The 18,610-nt window shown below is 38.8% G+C and overlaps 1 protein-coding gene across 2 annotated transcripts in view; it reads left to right on the top strand.

Moving 5' to 3' along the window:
* PDS5B (PDS5 cohesin associated factor B) overlaps nucleotides 1-18,610 on the top strand; it is a 100,232-nt gene continuing 81,622 nt past the window's right edge. Inside the window, exon 1 of one of the 2 annotated variants that reach the window (XM_041416051.1) lies at nucleotides 1-169. The gene's annotated coding sequence lies outside the window, so the exon portion shown is untranslated. The remainder of the gene's footprint in view (nucleotides 170-18,610) is intronic. The other variant, XM_041416050.1, reaches the window with a different exon arrangement.

Below are 18,610 nucleotides of genomic sequence, written 5' to 3'. Positions count from 1 at the left end.
GCCATTTTGAAGCCGGCAGGGGGACCGGGGCGAGCTGCGGAAGGGGAGGGGGCTGGCGGCGATTGGCTGCGGCGGCGGCGGCGGCAGAGCCTCTCCGAGCCCGGAGCGGCGGCAGCGCGGAGCGGACCCGCCTGCGACCAGCGAGGCGAGGCGAGGCGGCTGCGGCGGGGTAAGGAGCGCGGCACCTCGGCCGCGGGTACCCCCACCCCGTCCCCGCTCCATTTTCCCTTCCCGGGGGCGTGAGGGACGCGCGCCCGGACCGAGCTCCGCGGCCAGCGCTGAAGGAGGACGGGGAGCAGAGGGGGAGCGGGAGGGCAGAGCTCCCCCTGGCCCGTGGTGGAGCTCCCCCTTCCCATCCCCCTCGCCCCTCCGCGGGGCTTCTCCCCTCCCCCCTTTTCCGTGGCCGCCGTCAAATACTAAATTTTCCCCCCCTCCCGCCCGGCACCCCGGGCGTTGGGATGACCTTGGCTGGGGTGCGCGGGGGCCCGGGAGTCACCCCCTCGCCCCGGTGGCCCGGCGGGCGGTGTCGCGCCCAGCGCTGGTGGCTCCTCGCGGCGCGAAGTGGCGGGGAGGGGGGGCGGGGAGGCTGCTCGCCCGTGGCTATGAGTGAGTGAGTGATCTCGGCTTCCCGGGTGTCCCTTTCCTCCCTGCCCCGGGCGTCCCCTCCCTCCCTGCCTGCCCCGGGCAGCCGGCCTGGTCCCCGCTCCGCGGGGCACACGGGGCTCCCGCCGCCCCGCGCTCCTGCTGCCCGGGCTGAGCGCGGGGACATCCCCGTCCCCTCCCCGCCCGGCTCGGGCTCTCCGCGCCGCACTTCGCAGTGCTCCTCAGCGGGAAGAGCCGCCGGGAACGGCGGTATGCTGGGTCCCTACTTGTGTGCGAACCCGGTTCTTTCATGGTGGCTTAGCTTCTTTTCTTTTCTTTTTTTTTTTTCGGGGGGTTTTTTTTTTTTTTTTTTTTTTTTTTTTTTTTTTTTTTTTTTTTTTTTTTTTTTTTTTTTGCCCCCTTCCTTTTCTCCTCTTTCTTTTTCCCTCCCACTTTGCATCAGGCTCTGTTAGAAAACGCTCGAGAAGGGAGGACGGGGGGGAGCTGTGGGGGGGCGGTTGCTGCCGCCTGGTAGATGGAAAACTATGAATTTTACATCTGAATTGCCAGATGGAGAATGGTTAATTTATAGGTTATGTATTGTTTACGTTGAGAGCCTCCGGTCAGGAATTTAGGTCTGTAACTTCATCCTGCTACAAATAAATCACTATCTGTTCTTTAAAACAAATCAACAATTAATGATGGTGAACAGTTCTGGAAAATTAAACTGCAGCAGACCAGTTTGTACAGAGCTGGATTTTGTCTTGAAAGCCTTTTTCTGACTTTTATGCTTGCTTGCTGCGCGGTTGCTTTCTGAGAGCTGTGATTATTTAGTTAGGCGTTGTGTTTTCCCATTTAACACAACTGCTGAAGCGTTCTCGTGTTGGTCTTTGTTTTGTGCTTGCCGGGTAGGTGCTTTGGCTGTAATTGATTTCTCTTCACTGGGGATGGAGTAGAAGGAGCGTTGAAAATTTGAGTGGCTTTATAGTTGAAAATGAGTGTCAAATCACGTTTTGGGAAGGGAGTAAGATGACATGCATTCTTCCAGGTTTTACCCTTCCACACTAGTGGAGTTGTTCAGTTTTCGCGGTGGTAGATATTTTGCCCGGTATGTTTTGTATGTACTGTAGATATGCTAGATATTATACTGTGTAAAGTAACTCCTCAAAAAGGAGTGAAAGAGCTGAATGTATGGCATGCTCAGACCACCTGAGAGAAGACTGACAGTTGACAGGCCATCAGGTAAGGTGGTTTAGCCGAGGTGTGTGTATTGTGTTCATCAAAGTGTTTGAAACGGTGCACTGCTGGAGAAAGTAGTTTAGTACTTTAGCACTTGCATGACATCTTGTGTCTATATCTGAAGCAAGGTTGAACTTAATTCTTGTAGGGTTGGGGGGGTATGATGTGTCTGGGTGGGGTGTGGTGTTTTGTTTGGGAATTTTTATATAGATACTATACTGGAGTATTTGCCTGTGCATTTCTTGCATCCTCTTTACTAGCTAGTTTACAGACTGGATAAACTATGGTTCAGTTTTTGATAAAACAACTAAATAAGTTAAAATATGTTTAGCACTTCTATGCTTTTTTCTCTTGTAAATAATGAATTTAGACTTCATCTGACTTGCTTACTTATGGACTGAATTTGAGCAAGTCACTCAAGTCATTATTAAGCTGTAATTAACCATATAACAGCCAACAGTAATTGCTAGCATTTGGAAAAGCACACAGTAATGAAATATGGGCATAACCTCAGGCATTATCCATTTTTATCTGTAGAACAGGAGGTTCTGTTACCTCCTGTAAATTGGGAGAGATGCATTTTCTTTTGGGATATGTTGCTCTCTACTGGGCTTTCAGGTTATGCCTTTTTCCTCTCTTCCTTCAATCACACAATTTATAGTCTTACAGAAGAGTAAGAGGGTGTATGTGTGGGTATGAGTCTTCTGGTTTAGTAAAAGATTTTCATTTAAAGGTGTTTGGTGTTAATGGTTTTTATTTCTTTAGACCTGAATTGGGAGAGGTGATAAGGACTACTTGTTGCACAAAGGAGAATTTTCATGGGAGCAACAAATAAGAAAATGTGAAGTTGAACAGTAAAAGCATGCAAAATTGGAGATGGAGGGAAAATGCGATACTGCAACTCATTATTTTTCCCTGTCAGTTTCACTGTAATATCCCTATCCCTTTATATTGCTTGCCCCAAATATTTTGCCAAGAAAGAGGAAGGTATGCCTTTCCTACTGCCTTCAGAGAAGTTCCTTCAAAAAAGGAACTTCCTTCAAAAAGTAGTTCTGATATGTGGAATATTATCTTACCACTTGTCAGTATCATTCTTCTTTTAACAGATACCTAAAGTAATGGTGTTTTTACTCTTAGCACAAAATGTCAATACTGCAACCTGAAATAATCTTTGGATAGACTGAGAGAATATTGGATGTTTTCAGTCAATTTTGAAACTAGGTGGTAAGGGAAAACTGAGGAAACTTTTAAAAGGTGTGTTAGTGTGATAGTGCTTGGTGGTGAAGTGTGTTAATTTTCCAGATATGTAGACGCTCTGTATGGTCTGAACAGCACTGACAGATCCGGGAAGGAATCAAGGCTTTTAAAGAATTGTAAAATATAAGCTTAAAAAAGAGAATATTTTCTTTCCCTCAGAGATGGAACATCTAAAAGTCAAGGCTATGCATGTATATAAATTACATACCTCTTGCTATTCCATTGGTAGCCTATTCAGTTGAATGTAGTCTTGTAGAAAAGCTGAGGTGTTTTTTAATCTGCTTAGCTCTGTTACTAAAACCAGAACTTAATATAGTTCTGTAAAGTAAAAATAATAAAAAATTATGAAAAGTGAAGCATATGAATGAAAATTAACTTGGTTATTTTAGGAAGTTAGTGGTTTGTTTCAAAACCTCTTTGGAGCATTAAGGATTCCACAATAAAAAAAGCTGTTTATGTGACTATTTGCTGTAACAAATCCAACTTGAAAGAATTCAATGAAATACAAGTAATATTTTAATTTCTAAGAATCAAGATGTTAACACCTCTATTCTTTTGAAAGGTTGTTACTGTCTGTCTTGGTGTATACTGCTTTTCAACCTTTTCTAAAGTGTGAAGAAGTCCCTGAAGTAGGTTCTGAGGATTAAGACCTCTGTTACTTTGTTCCTGTCTGTGGAATTTACTCTTTTGCATCCAACCCCAAGCACTGTAAAAACATTCTGCTTGTTTAATACTGCCTGGTGTTTAGTTCCGTTTTTTCAGCTCACAACAACTTGGGTATTAATATGCTTCAAGAAATAATAAAAAAGTGCCATACCTCATTGGGAACAGATGGGGATGTTTGTACTAATCATCTTGTGTCTGTCACCATTTGTACGGGAGTACCGTAACCAGGGATCAGGACCCCGTCTGGGGTTTTCTAATTCAGACGCTGCTCTTTAAAGATCGGTTCCAGACAATACTAACTGTGTGTACTTTTTCTCTGACTTAATTAGGAATCCTGGTGTATGTTTCTGCTGCTGAAATGCGATGCTTTGCTTTCATGCTTTTTAGTGGACAAAAAAGACATGAAGTTAGCAGTCAAAAATATTATTGTCTTAATTGCTTCCATTGTAGTCACCTAAACTACAAATTCATAGGACATAGAATGGTCTGGTTTGAAAGGGACCTTGAAGATTATATAGTTTCAACTGCCCTGCCATGCACAGGGAACCTTCCACTAGACCAGGTTGCTCAGGGCCCCATCCAACCTGTCCTTAAACTCTTTCAGGGATGGGCATCCACAAATTCTGTGGGCAGCCTTTTCCGCTGTCTCACTACCTTCAGAGTAAAGAACTTTTCCCCAATATCTAATCTAAACCTACTCTCAGTTTGGAGGCAATCCCTCTTGTCCTGTCACTACATGCTCTTGTGAAAAGTCCATCCGTCTTTCTTGTAGGCTCCCTTCGTGTACTGGAAGGTCACAGTTAGGTCAGCATGAAGTCTTCTCTTCTTCAGGCTGAACAATCCCGATTCTCTCAACCTTTCCTCAGAGGAGAAGTGGTCCATATCTCTAATCAACTTTGTGGCCCTCCTCTGGATTTGCTGCCTGATGTCCTTCCTGGGGACAGGAGTCTGTAGCTCTGTTAAAGAGTATTTGATTCAGCTAAAATGTGATAACTGAGGAAGTGACTCTTGAGAAGGTGGTTGTCCACTACTTCTGCCAAAGCAGTCTTTGGTTGTCTCTGGGACATCCCAGTATATCCACATTGTATCTCGCTTCAGTGTCAAAAACTTTCATCCTGAAAGTCTTAGAAAGAAAGGGAACCAATAAAAAACTACTGAAAGGAAAAAAAAAACAACCAACCAAAAACCTAAGTAACCCACAGTAAGTAAAAACATCCTGCTCGTGAGGAAGTCCTGACAAAAATTAAAATCAAAACTTCGTGTATGTAATCTTTGGACCACCTTGAGTTTGACTGCTCACTTCTCTCATTACTGCTTTGTTGCTTAGATGTGCATTCCAGTGAAAGTAATCAGATTTCTGCGAAATCTTTGTCACCACATGTGTTAGGTTTTTGTTTTTAACAAAAAATAATTGAATTATCAGTTACGAGAATCGAGCAGAAGACACTTCATGGAAACTTGTAATTACATTTGCGGATTTTTTGTCTTTTTTTTTTTTTTTTTTTTTTTTTTTTTTTTTTTTTTTTTGTTTGTTTTTTGTTTTTCTGCATCTGCCTATGTAAAATTTCAAGGACTTTTCTTGGGGAAAATGAATGTACAGAGATGCTAGGCAGCTTGCCATTAGGTGTGATATTTTCTCTGATAATTTTGTTGATTTTGTTACTTGGCAGATCAGAATGTATCATTAGGTGTAGTTCCTGAACATAGAAACAACCTGTATGGAAGTAGCTGTAGCTGTTTGTGTCATCACTTTGTGAAAACTTTTGTGAGGGACTATGTATGTGGACAGTCCAAGTGCCACCCAGTGCTTTTCAAAAGTCTAAGTGAGACAAATTCACTTAATTCATGGCGCAGAATAAAGTCTACATTTGCTTTTCTTCCTCTGAGCATGAACTGGTCAGAATAAGGCTGTAACTTTTGCTTTCCTGGGTTTTCAAAATGAAGAAAAGAATAAATAAGCCGATGATAAACTCTTCAAAGGAGTTGTGAGGAAGTTTTTCAAAGGGACAACAAATAGGAGATGCATTTTGTCTTCCATTTGCCCAGCTTGGGTCATGCAGTTCATAATTCCTTCAGTTACAGAAATGCTTCCAAGAACTAAGAAGAAAGATTTTGATGCATGTACAATTTTTGGGAATAAATATTCTGCACTTTTTTTCAATGACTGGCTGATCTGTACTTAGAGAATGTGAAACTCTTTGAAAGTTTTCCCTAAAGTTACAAATGTTGCCTGTAGTAAGTTCTCCATTAGGTTGTCCATACTGCTTTTTGTATAGACATATAAAGGCATATTTAAAATAACTTTTTATTTCGTAATGGTCCATTGCCCCCTGAATCTTCTGTGTTACATACAAAAAAGCTTTAAAACAATATTAAAATTGCAAATTCTTTTTGAAAATGGTAAACAGTTGAAATTAATTTTTGTCCTTCTAAGTATGTGTTATGGTAGTCTTTAGTTATTATGTGTTGGAGTATTTTCAGCCCACTGTGTTTAGGAATTAGAACTGCATATCAAAGTTGGGACACATATTTTCCAAAAGCTCGAAAGTGTAAAATGAATTGACTGGGGACTGTGGAAAGGGAGAAGCATATCTAGTAATTTGAATGATTGAATGTCACTTTGGGATACTGGAATTCATTCCTTCTGTCAGTTTCTTGTGATCTCAGGCAAGTCTGTTTAAACCAAACTTCCCGCAAGTCCTTATTAGTAGTACATTGATTTCCTGGGAGATAGGCTCCAGACCCGGACTACTTCTGCCTGGCTCAACAGATGCTTTTGTTTTAGATGCAGCACTGGATAAATTGGCATACTTTAAAAATTGTGTCCTAAATTCCTCCTAAATTCCTGTATAGGCAAAATTGGTTGCTAGTTCTTAAACTTCAGTCTGTATCTTGGGTTAGTAATCTATGAAATTAGACAAATACGTATTTTTATAAAAAATTAGTGAAAGTGTTGCAAAAACAAGTTAATTTTTATGGCACACTAACATAGTACAGTCATGAAACCTTACAAAAACCCAGTAATAAATTAAGTCTCTTCAGAGTGTGGCTTAAATAGAATGTAATAAGGGACACACATAACATTATACGGAGAAAAGTTGAATAGCTTCTTTGCTTTGAATGAAAAAGAAATCCTGTGGTGTGGAAAAAAAAAGTAGTGAAGGATCAGGTATATCAGCTCTTTTGTGTGTATTATCTTTAATATTGTATAAGAAACTTTAATTCTGTTTCTTATCTCTTTATAAGTGATTTTACAACTATTTCAGTATTTTCATTCCTTTTTAATCAAACGTAGGAAACAAATTCACTGTGTGGATGTGCTTCTGTCAGTCTTTAGGTTGTAACCTTTAGCTTTGTATCTATGACTAATTGATGGAATGCTGCTAGTAGCAATGTATTTCTCTTTTAGCAGCTTTTTTTGGGGTGAGATATGAGAGCTTTTCCGTGGATTCTTGCAAGTGTTTGTTACTGGTAGAATGGCAGTGTAATGTGGTGTTTGCACACTGCATGCTCTGGAAAGGACTGAGATCTGCTGGGGCTGGATTCCCCTCCTGCCGGCTGCAGCTGATCTTTCTCTCTGGTCTCTCTTTAGTGACTTCTCTGCCGAGTTTGTCTTCATACCTCTTGGGCTTCCAATCTTTCATTGTACAATGTACTTCCTCTCTCACCTTCAACACGTCTAAGGCTTGACAGGATCATAGAATAGAAAAGGTTGGAAGGGACCACTGGAGGTCATCTAGTCCAGCCCCCTGGCTCCAACAGTGTCCCTGAGAGCACATTGCTTGGGACTATGTCCTCATGGCTTTTGAATGTCTCTGGGAGAGGAGACTTTACAATTTATCTAGGCAGCCTGTTTCAATGCTCAGTCATCCCTATGGAAAAGGAGTTGTTCTTCGTATTCAGATGGAACTTTGTGCATCAGTTTCTGCCCATTGTCTCTTGTCCTATTGCTCGGCACCATAATGAAGAGCCTGGCTCCATTCTCTTGATGCCCTCTCTTCAGACACTTGTGTATGTTGTGCATTTTAGGAACCTCAAGGCTGATAGGATATGTCAGCTATGGTGTATGATGGTAGGGTTTTGTTTGTTTGTAATTTTTTGTGTGTTTTGTTTCTATTTTTTACTTTTTTTTATTCTCCTTTTTCTTCCCTCTCTTATTAACTTTGCTTCTTGTTTGAATGCCTTTCCTGTAACCCCTAAACTTTCTAGTACCTTTGTCTGATAGAGCTTGTTGATTCTCCAGTGGAGTTAGTAGAAGTGTCCAAACCTTTCAGCTGTTTCTATGGTAAGCTGAGGTTTTTGTCTTAATTAAGACAGACTACTCTTGAACTGAGAATCTGGCTGAGGTGTCAACAAATCCAGCTTTTTGTGCTAAAGAAACAGCAACATCTGGCTGTAAGCAGACAGGTGGATTAGTGATGGATTCAGCTGTCAGCAGGATTTACCAGATGTGTTTGTTAGTCTGGTTTGGCTATGCGAACCTTCTAACTTCAGGGGAATAAGGAGAGAGCAATGAACAGTTGCGTCTGCATGAAAAGTTCTTGTACCTTCAAGTAATAGGTAGAAACTCTCTGAACTGTTGTATCATGATTGTATGCTTACAGTCATAGTACAAGCAGCTGTATTTCTTTATTAATAATTTAAAACTTCCTCCTTACAGTTGAAAACCTTGTCCTTTTAAAATGAATAAGCATTAGTTTCCTATAGGTGTTACTTTTGTCCTAGTGGTTTCTATTTATGGAACACAATCCAGTGGGGAGTGTACACAACTTGTCATCATTGTTTTGATTTTTTGTTAATGCTCTCCTGGGTAGGAGGAGAGGTCTTCTTGGGGATTGGATTACAGGGTACTATGAGGCAGTGATCCAATCTAGTAAAATGAGGTCCGTGTCCTTACTGCATGTCAGCACAGATCTGAGCCTGACGGAAGCACAGCCCACACAGTGATGCGGGGCCATGAGTTTGTCTGTCACTGTGCAGCAAATGTGGCATAGAACCGTAGAAATTCTCAAGCTGGAAGGAACTCATAAGAGTTGTTAAGTCCAACTCCCTGCTCCACACAGGAGCAGGGAGTTGGACTTAACCACCTAAACTAAATCATATAATTAAGAGTGTTGTCCAGACACTTACTGAACTCTGACAGGGGTGATTGATCACCTGTCAGTGAAGAACCTTTTCCTAAAGTCCAATCTGAACTTCGATGCAGCTTCATTCCATCTACTTGTGTCCTAATGTGAGTGATGAGCTGCAGCTGAAGGATAACTAAATACTAAACAGAAAACAAACCAGAGTTTGTAAATTTATTATCAAGAAAGTTGACATAGCTGTCTATATGCTCTTGTTTACACAAAAACCAGGACTCAAATATACTAATGTATGTAAATTTCTGAAAGTGGAATGCAAAGAAGCTAGAGAGGGACTCCAGTCAGTGGTGCCCCGTAATAGATCCAGAGGCAATGTGCACACACTGGAACACAAGAGGTTCATTCTGGATGTTTTCACCATGACGGTGGTCAAGAACCAGCACAGGTTGCTCTGGGTGTTTGCAAGGTCACTATCCTGGGAGTTCCTCAAAAGCCGCCTGGATGCACTCCTTGGCAAACCAGCTTTAGAATCACAGAATGACTAGGTTGGAAGAGACCTTCAAGATCATAAAGTCCAGCCCATGTGCTAAACACCTGAACTAAACCATGGTACCAAGTGCCATATCCAGGTTTTTTGAACACATCCAGGGATGGTGACTCCACCACCTCCCCAGGCAGGCCATTCCAATATTTTATCACTCTTTCTGTGAAAGAATTCTTCCTAATATCCAACCTGTATTTCCCCTGACACAGCTTGAGACTGTGTCCTCTTGTTCTGTCAGTTGTTGCCTGCAGAAAGAGACTGACTCCCACCTGACTACAACCACCTTCCAGGAAGTTGTAGAGAGTGATCAGGTCACCCCTGAGTCTCCTGTTCTTAAGGCTAAACACCCCCAGCTCCCTCAGTCATTCCTCACAGGGCTTGTGTTCCAAGCCCCTTACCAGCCTTGTCGCTCTTCTCTGGACAATGTGAAGCATCTCAAACTTCATTCCTAACCTGAGGGGCCCGGAACTGGACACAGCACTCAAGGTGTGGCCTCACTAGGTGACCCTTCTTCAGCAGGGAGATTCGACCAAGTGGTCTCCAGAGTTCCAATCTCTGGAGTTTCAATTCTGTGAAAATTCAACCCTATTCAACCCCATCGGGCTTAATAATTGTAAGGGATGAATAATTGCATTAGAAAAAGTTACAGGAGTCAATGTATTATTGGCAGAGCATATACATGTTGGATGAGTGTTGAGGTCAAAGATAACTTAAGACTTAAATATTAAAAGAATCTTCAGCTTTTTTTTAGTGATCTTACTGATAGATCCATATATGACAGTAGGTGACTAGATTGCAAAACTGTTGCTCGTCCTTGTGGTCTTATAACACATTTAGTTCACCTGGTTGTAGTATGTCTTCATCTGATTTGTACTTTGTGATCAGTTATGGGTTCTTTCTCTGTCTTTGGGAACACAGTTATTTTTTCAGTCTGCTTTTCTGTCACAGTTTTGCAAAAAGCAAAATAAAATGTTTTAGCTGGGAAGAAAAGCTGAACTGATAGAAGCCATCTGGGTAGACAACATCTATTTGTAAAACACCCAGCTGAATGTGTTTTTGGTATTAAGATTGCTATATGCAGTTATAATATAAATGTCTGTTTATAATTCATGTTGATTAGGAGTGGATGCACTGTTGTGTAGAACAACATCCGACTTTGCAGTTGAATACCCATGCTTTTTTTAGGTCTTACAGTTCAATCCGTCCCACTAGCATTTTTTGTTTGATCTTTAGTAATTATGTATCAAATAATTTGCAGTGGGATATAAAGCATATAATTTTGTGTTTTTTAACATTATATGCAAAGTTAAGAATGGAAGTACATCTCATATAGGTATAGAAATTCTGACTTGTTACACAAGCAACTTTGTATTGGTTGACCCTTGTGAAGTTTTACATAATGTCATTTTGCTTCTGTGGTAGCCTACTAGTATTTTTTAAAATTTTATTTTAGTTGCTTATTTTAGTTATTTTTAGTATTTTATTTTGTTTTTTAAATATTCTTAGTGTTGGGGATTTTTTTCTTTGGGAGGGACATTTTTAAAATTTTAATTCCTACCAAAAACCCCCCAAACAAAACAAAAAAACAAAGAAGATTCATGGTAAGACTCAGGTACTTTTAGCCAAATAAATGGTACACTAAAGTAATACCAAGTCTTGTTTCCTCCCAAGGGGCAACACAGAGGTTAAACTTGATTTGAGCTTGATGTCTGTGTGTTGTAGTTGTCTCCTGCTTCCCATTACATTCCCCTTATTTTCCTCATGGTTTCCATGCCATTCTTGCATGGTTTTTTTCCTCTGCTTGTGTGAGTACTACAGCTGCTAATCATTTGAAATGAAGTATTGCAAGGTATCTGAGTTTTCTGTAACTGCTTTTGAAAATAGTTAATGTAAAGAAAATTAGTAATTCCTGCCTCTTTTCCCCCATTCTTTTGTAGGAGCTGGAGGAAGGAAACAAATAATTCCTGCCTTACTAAATCTTAAAGTAACTTCCCTGGTAAAAGACAGCTGTGTCAATATTACAACCATAAACCATTACATCCATAATATTGTGGAATTTTGATACTTAGGCTGTCAGCTCTTCTCTTCTTATAGAGTATCAGGCTAAGAACTTCCAGTGTTTCTGGTGATTCTGGAAAAATAATGTTTTGTGGAGTTCAGGGTCTGCTTTTCAAATGTACCATATGAAAGCAAGGGGCTAATTTCTGCAGATTGATCAAGTTGTACCAACCATATTCTATTTGGATATTTTGTTTCAGATATTGACAAGAAAGTAATTCTTAAATTTTAATTTAAAAACTAGAAGTCTGCCTCTCATGATCAGTTTTTTTATTGAGCTATTTATCTTTGACCTTTTGGCTTATGTAATTAATTTTCCTTGGGTGGGATCTCCTGGCATTTGTGTGATTTATGGTGGTTTCTGCCTCTTTTCAACTTACCCTCCTGGCAGTCTCTTTTGTCACCTCTGTGCACGTGCTGTCCTCATGTAATAGACTTCATGGGTGCTTCTCCTGCTTTGCACTGTCTGGGTGATAGGTGCTGGTGGCTGCACAGAGTATTCCAAGATAGTTCTTCCCAGTACCCTGAGGTGGGTGTTAGCTGATGGAGTTTTGGGTTTGTGGGCGTTTATTTCTTTCACATACAGAATGGCTCAGGTTGGAAGGGACCTGGTCCAACCTCTCTGATCACAAGCAGGGTTGCCCTAGATCACATTGCACAGGATTGTGTGCAGATAGTGCTTGAGTATCTTCACTGGGGAGAAGAGGTTCTTGAAGTACCTTGTCCTAGAATTAATGCTGGGCAGAAGAATCACCATGAGACTATAACCTAGGCATTGGCTCCTCTTTAGCCCCCTGTTGTTTTCCCCTTATAGCTGATTTTTTTTTCAGTTAGTGTGTGTATAATTGTTTACGTGTTCATATGCAGTCTTTATATTTGCAAACATTTCTGTTGCTCTAAACTTTCAGTGTTTTACTGAATGACAATATCATCATCCATCTCTTCATCCATCTATCTATGATTTCCAATTTAATGCTTCCATAATAAATGATATTTGGTGCAAGGAAATTTTTGATTGTTTTATCATAGAGGAAGCAAATACAAATTATCCCAGGGTAATATGATAAACCTAGAAGATACATTTATCCCTGTTTTTGAAATTCTGACTTCAGCATGCAGGGTTTTTCTTAAACTCTCAAAATATTACTGATTTCAAACTAGTGCAGCTCTAGTGGTAGTTTTATTACATTTTTTTTCTCTGCATTAGTAATGGGAGTGCTGCTTTTATTTTCTTGGAGTGTACCTTAATTTTAAAAGTTAATTTAAATTTTTTAAATTGAATGGTACCGCACCTTAATTTTTAAATACCTTTAAAAAGCTTTGTGGTCCACAGAGGTTAATGAATTCTTGGATGGTGCCCATGTGATTGCTTTGATTTGAAAATGTGGAGATTGTAAGTGTAGACACAATGACTTGTGATTAAAGTTACCTGTTACCAGTTGTTACAGGAAATTTTTACCTGTCATTTCTTTGAAAATGGGTATTCAGCTGATTTTATAGGATAGTTCAGTATCCTACATAGGATGCTTCAGTAACTTCTTTCTTTACAGTCATTGCTATACAGCAGTACTTCCTTGTTTCTAGCTGCTGAGGTGCAATTTTTTTTTGTTAAGCTTATTTACAGTGGATATCTCAGTTTGGCTTCCATTTGATCTGTATTTTTGTATTTCCTGGTCTTTGTGGTAGAGCTGTCCTGTTTTGAGGGCTCTAATTACTACTTACAACTTCACTAAGTGGTTGTTGGAGTTCACTTAGTAGTATAAAAACTTTTCTTGGACCCCAGTCATGGGTACAAAAGCTTAAAGCTTAATTTTGGTCCTTTGGCACGAACAGTGCCTATGACCCCCCTGTTGGAGTTACATACATCAGCAATTCACTTCTGTTTGAACACTCTGAGGACTGGTCATATTTGTCTTTTCTTAAGATTTTGTGTAGTATGCTTGAATAATGTGACTACCTAAGGAGTGTTTTCCCTAGTACTTGGCTAACTGACAAATATATTGCAGATGTCTATTTTATTAAAATCATATTTAGTCAGCCTACACTCCTATTTCTCCGTCAGAGTCTTTTACTATTGCCTTCTAGTTTTTATCTCTTTGTAATTTCTTTTCCTGCAGCCATACACAGATATGAACCATTTTAATTCCTAGTCCTTGTTACTTAGTCTTGAGTAGAAGTGGGAAAGCAGAGATCTCACAATTATAAGTCAGTTTTATTTTTCCTTAGGTTCTTGAATGGTTTGATGGTAAATTCTTCAGTTCTTTTGTACAGTTTCTGATTTTTTTTTTTAAATCTGAGTGTGTTTCAGGGAAAATGCTGTTTCATAAATGGCATAAAAAAGGGGCAGTTTTATTAAAAGAAAAATGACAACAGTGACATCTGGAAAAATGCTGAAACTTTAAGTTGGGTCACTTACATTTTGTGGAAGCTGCAAGTGTCTGCAACACCACTGGAGAGAGCTGTGTGCTGAGATAAGTTGGTACTGAATACTTTCTACTTGCTGAATCTTTGGGAGGCTTTCTTTAATGAAGTTTGAAAAAAAAATCTTATCAGTGGAAGTGAAGACTTGCCTGGGATCATTTGCTAACTGATTGCAATTCTGTTTAAGTTGCTTTAGGCCCTTTAGTGCACATGTGCTGATGTTGGTATCATGTGTTAGTCTTTTCTTCTTTGTTCGTTTCTGAATCCTCTAAATCCACTCTACATTGTGATGATGTCTCTTCTTGACAGTTACCACCTGCACATCTTTTAATTTTCCACAAAGTTAATATGTTAATAAAGAAACTTAATGTTCTTTGCTGTATTTTCTGGTGTAAGTTTGAAAAAAGTATTTCCTAATTTAAACAGGTTAGTACTTATGTATGACTGTCAGAGTCATACATAGGATTGCCATTAATGACATTCTGTAGTGAAACCCAGTACTACTTATGTCATTTGTTGGACTGAGAGTGTTACTTTTACCTTAAAATTTGCGTCTTCATTCCAGAAAACATTTAATTAGTGGCTTCTGTAAATTCTTCCTGTAACAGTCCTTACCTTACAGAAATGGAAAGCTAGCATTTTATTTATATTATTGATAATACTAGTATCTTGATTTAATGATAGTTAAGTAAACAGTATAGCATGATACGTTTCTAAAAGAGAATGGAAAGTATTAGTCTAGGCATTATACCTGAATTGGTATGAAGAATGATCTGGATTTATGTAAGCACCTTTGGTCCAACACACTGAAGTTTTCTATCTTATTCAACAGCAAAAAATTAATTTCAGCTTGCCAAATTTCAGCTTGGACTGACTTTTCATAGCCAAGTTATAACTCCCTAGCAGTAGATACATTATGGAAATAGATTTAGTTTTGTGGCAGTTGGATAATGCAAGTCTCTAACACCAAAATCACTTCTCACCTTGATCGATTGTTGTCAATCAGCTATATGCCAGCCAGATGTAAAGAATTTCAGTAAATTATTTAAATTATGTTATTTGTGTTTTATTAATAATACTAATGAAGTAGAAAGATGCCTGCCTCTCCCACTTCTGTAAGTTGTTGAGTAATCTCTTAATTAAATCTTGTTGTATCTTTTGTGGAAATTGCATCTTGACAAAATTTTTCATACATCCAGTGTTGTTGAAACAAAGTTAGGGATCTTCAAGTATTTGTCATGGTTTATATTAATTCATACAAGGATGCTACCCACTGAGGGTGCAGAAATAAAAAATGCATAAAAATAATAAAAAGAATTGACAAACTGTGTTGAAAAAGGAGTAGAGCTTTGGAGTGAAATCTGTAGTGTGATTTATGAGATGGAAAAGATTTTGCTTCCTTGCAATATCCTGTGAGACAATTTAGGAAAATGTTTTTGCATTTTCTAAACTGTTTTTGGATTGTTAATGGAATGGCCTGTGACAGTAAGAGGCCACTGGTCATCCTGCTTGGTTGCGGAGAAAGTGTTAATGAATATTTGCCAATTCTTTTTTTTGGCTACAATTTCTTGTTGAGATGGTATGAACGGTGGAAATGTATATTTAGTTCTTTACACGTTCAAATTTTTTTCCATGTGAACCACTTATTAAATTCACTTGAGCTTGTAATACCTTTGTGTAATACCTTTGTGATGAGGAAAGTGTTATTCTCACTCGCATATTAAAAATGTCTTGCAGACATAGATTTAGAAGTATATATATTAGCCAACATAAATTTGAGGTATACTTGCTTTGATTTTACATACATTATTTAAAAAATATCTTAATAGCTGTAGAGATTATTATGTACCTTCAGTAAAAGTTCTGAAAAATGATGATGATAGAATTTGCTAAGTTGATTACTGTTTCTGGAGATCTTCTAGGTCCTCATGTTTGGATTCTGGATTTTTAAGAGGATAGAAAGGCAGGAGACAGACTTGTGAGGAATATAGGTTTGCTTTGCTAAAGTTTGCTTCATCACTTGGGTAAGACTTCTACAAAACTATCTGGAGGATGAGGATTTAAACACATGTATAGATCTCTGGAAAGTCACTGTTGACACATGATGTCTTCATGTGTGTTAAGGCACAGTTTGTTTAATGATTAGCACAGTTAATTAAATCACCATAGGCAATGTAAACTGTCAACCAAACAAAATACAATTAAATGGAGTGTGGTTTAAGTCCTCCAGTTAGGTCATTGACTTAGCATCCTCTAATGATATTTATTGACCTGTGAAGTATATTTGCATAGATACTTAATGTGCAAGATATCAATCCATGTTTTATTTGCATAATCACAATCTGTATTTTAAAGTCTTGAGGAAGTAGTATATGTGACGTTAAGCTATTCATAAAGTTATCTACTATGTAGAAAACATCTGAATGTTGTAGTAATCTAATGGCCAGTAGACTTAGCTGGAACTGAGTAGCTGTTGGATGCTATTGATTATGTACAGAGCTCATGTGTAGTTTATTTATTGGAGCTTGACCAATTTTGGCAGAGGTACTTATTACTAATTAACTCTGTTCAGATTAATTGATTGTTCCCATGTGTGGTCTGGCTGATAGTCATAATTTTACATTAAATATGATATTTTGATTTTTGTCACAAGAGGTGAATGACTTGTTGATCCATCCTAATCTAATGTCCAATAAATATAACTTCCGCTTTTGGCGTTTTTTTCTGTGCTTTAGTTTTCCTGTTGTCACTGTAAAAAGGGTATGTGTTTTGTCATCTTTCTTTCTTTTGTCTGTAGTAGTTTCTTCCACCCTGCCTCCCTTATAACTTAGTTTTTAATTTGTCATGCTATTTTATACATATTATTTTTCTATGTACTTCTACAGACTGGCTCTTGGTTCCTGACTTTAGGTCTTTGAGAAATTACAATTGCAGTGGTGCTTCTACGTTGAAACAAGCAGTTCCTGGGTATCTTAAGTCCTACTGTATCATTTCTGTGTGTACAAAGAGTAGGGTTTGTATTTTAAATGCACTATTAGCTTAAAATATATTTATTTTCTTCATAGTTTTTGAAGACTTAGCTTACAGTACTGTGTAACAGAACTGAAAAAACCAAAGTCTGATTGAATCATGATTTTTATTCCTGTTTGTTGGGACTGGGATTTGTTAAATATTTGTTCAAGTTCCTTGTGACATCTATCTCCTTTTTTTATCCTTACATAGCAGAAGCAGGACAGGTCTTAAAGTTTAGTTTATGTGCTGGGATTCTGCATGGTGCAAAGCAATTAATGATCTGAATTGTTTTCTTGCCTTAAAAAAGGCATCCATGTGAACATTTTCCTTTCTCATAGGATCATTAAGGTTGGAAAAGACTTCTAAGGTCATTAAGTCCAACTGTTAACTCAGAACCACTGTGTTCTCCACTAAACCGTGTCCCCAAGTGCTACATCCATGTACCTTTTGAACACTGCAAAGGATGGTCATTCTACAGCTTCTCTGGGATGCCTGTTTCAGTGCCTGACCACTCTTCTGGTGAAGAAATTTTTCCTAGTTTCAAATCTAAACCTACCCTAGTGCCATTTGAGGCCATTTCCTCTTGTGTTGTCATAGATTACCTGGGGAAAAGACCAATCCCCACATTACCACACGTTTTTCAGGTAGTTTTTGAGAGCAGTAAGGTCCTCCCGAGTCTCCTCTTCTCCAAGCTAAACAACTGCAGCCCCCTCAGCCTCTCCTTGTAAGACTTGTGCTCTTTCCTTTCCATTGGAGTATATGAAATAATACTGGATTTTTGAAGACATGGTGGAGAACTTCTAAAATATCATTTGTTAAAAAAATAATAGAAACTGTCAGCTGAGTCTGTTGAATCTCAAAGATGCTTTGAAAGAATTTCCTTCTTTCAAAATGCTTGTCATCTTAGACTGTTTTCTTTTGCAATACACTGAATCTATAAAAATGAATTTTAAAAGCTTTTTGAAATTCAGTCATTGAATATTACATCACTGGCTTATGGATTTTTTTTTCAACACGTTGTACATACAGTTGGCCTTGAGGCTGCTGTTCTTAGCTGTTACTGTCTTTTTTCCATGACAGAAGTTCACTGAAACTGCTGATGTATCTAATTTGAAATCACGGAGACTTGCATTTGGTTAGAATCACAAAAACACCCTCCCTCCACCCCCCCAGCCCCCCCAATAAAATCCTAGATTCTACTAAGTATCTAAGTGTTCAACACAGATTCTTTTGATAAACCTAGGTATGCACATCTTAGCATTGATTTTTTTTTAATGATAGGTTTTGTTTTCTGCTGTTTCTTTTGAATGGTTTTTGTTTCTCTCAGCATTAGAAGGTTTATAATTCTTTATTCTTTATGTTCTGTTTTTAGAACCTTTTTAGAATTATTTTTGACCCTGTAAGACTAGGTATATTCATTCTCTAGAAAATTAAGTCCTATTTATTTTTTTCTGTACTTCTGAGGAGGATAAGCTGTGTACATCCCTGTCTGTAACCTTGGCTGGCTGTTAGGTGCTAACACTGCTGCTCACTCTTCTTGCTTAATGGAATGGGGAAGGAAATAAGACAAAAATGTTCATGGGTCAAAATAAATGCAGGGAGATTGCTTTCATTCTTCAGTAACCTTGGCAGCTGCAGGTTTTTCGTGTTTTTCCTCACTTTTCTTCCTAGTAACTGCTGTGCAGCATTTTTTGTCAGTTTTTAAATACGTTATCACAGAGGCACTGTCAGTGTCCCTGATGGCTCA

The sequence above is a fragment of the Onychostruthus taczanowskii genome, unplaced genomic scaffold, assembly GCF_017590055.1.
Source record: "Onychostruthus taczanowskii isolate IOZ18803 unplaced genomic scaffold, ASM1759005v1 scaffold50, whole genome shotgun sequence".
In the NCBI taxonomy this organism is placed as follows: domain Eukaryota; kingdom Metazoa; phylum Chordata; class Aves; order Passeriformes; family Passeridae; genus Onychostruthus; species Onychostruthus taczanowskii.
This window is presented reverse-complemented; position numbering and strand designations above follow the sequence as displayed.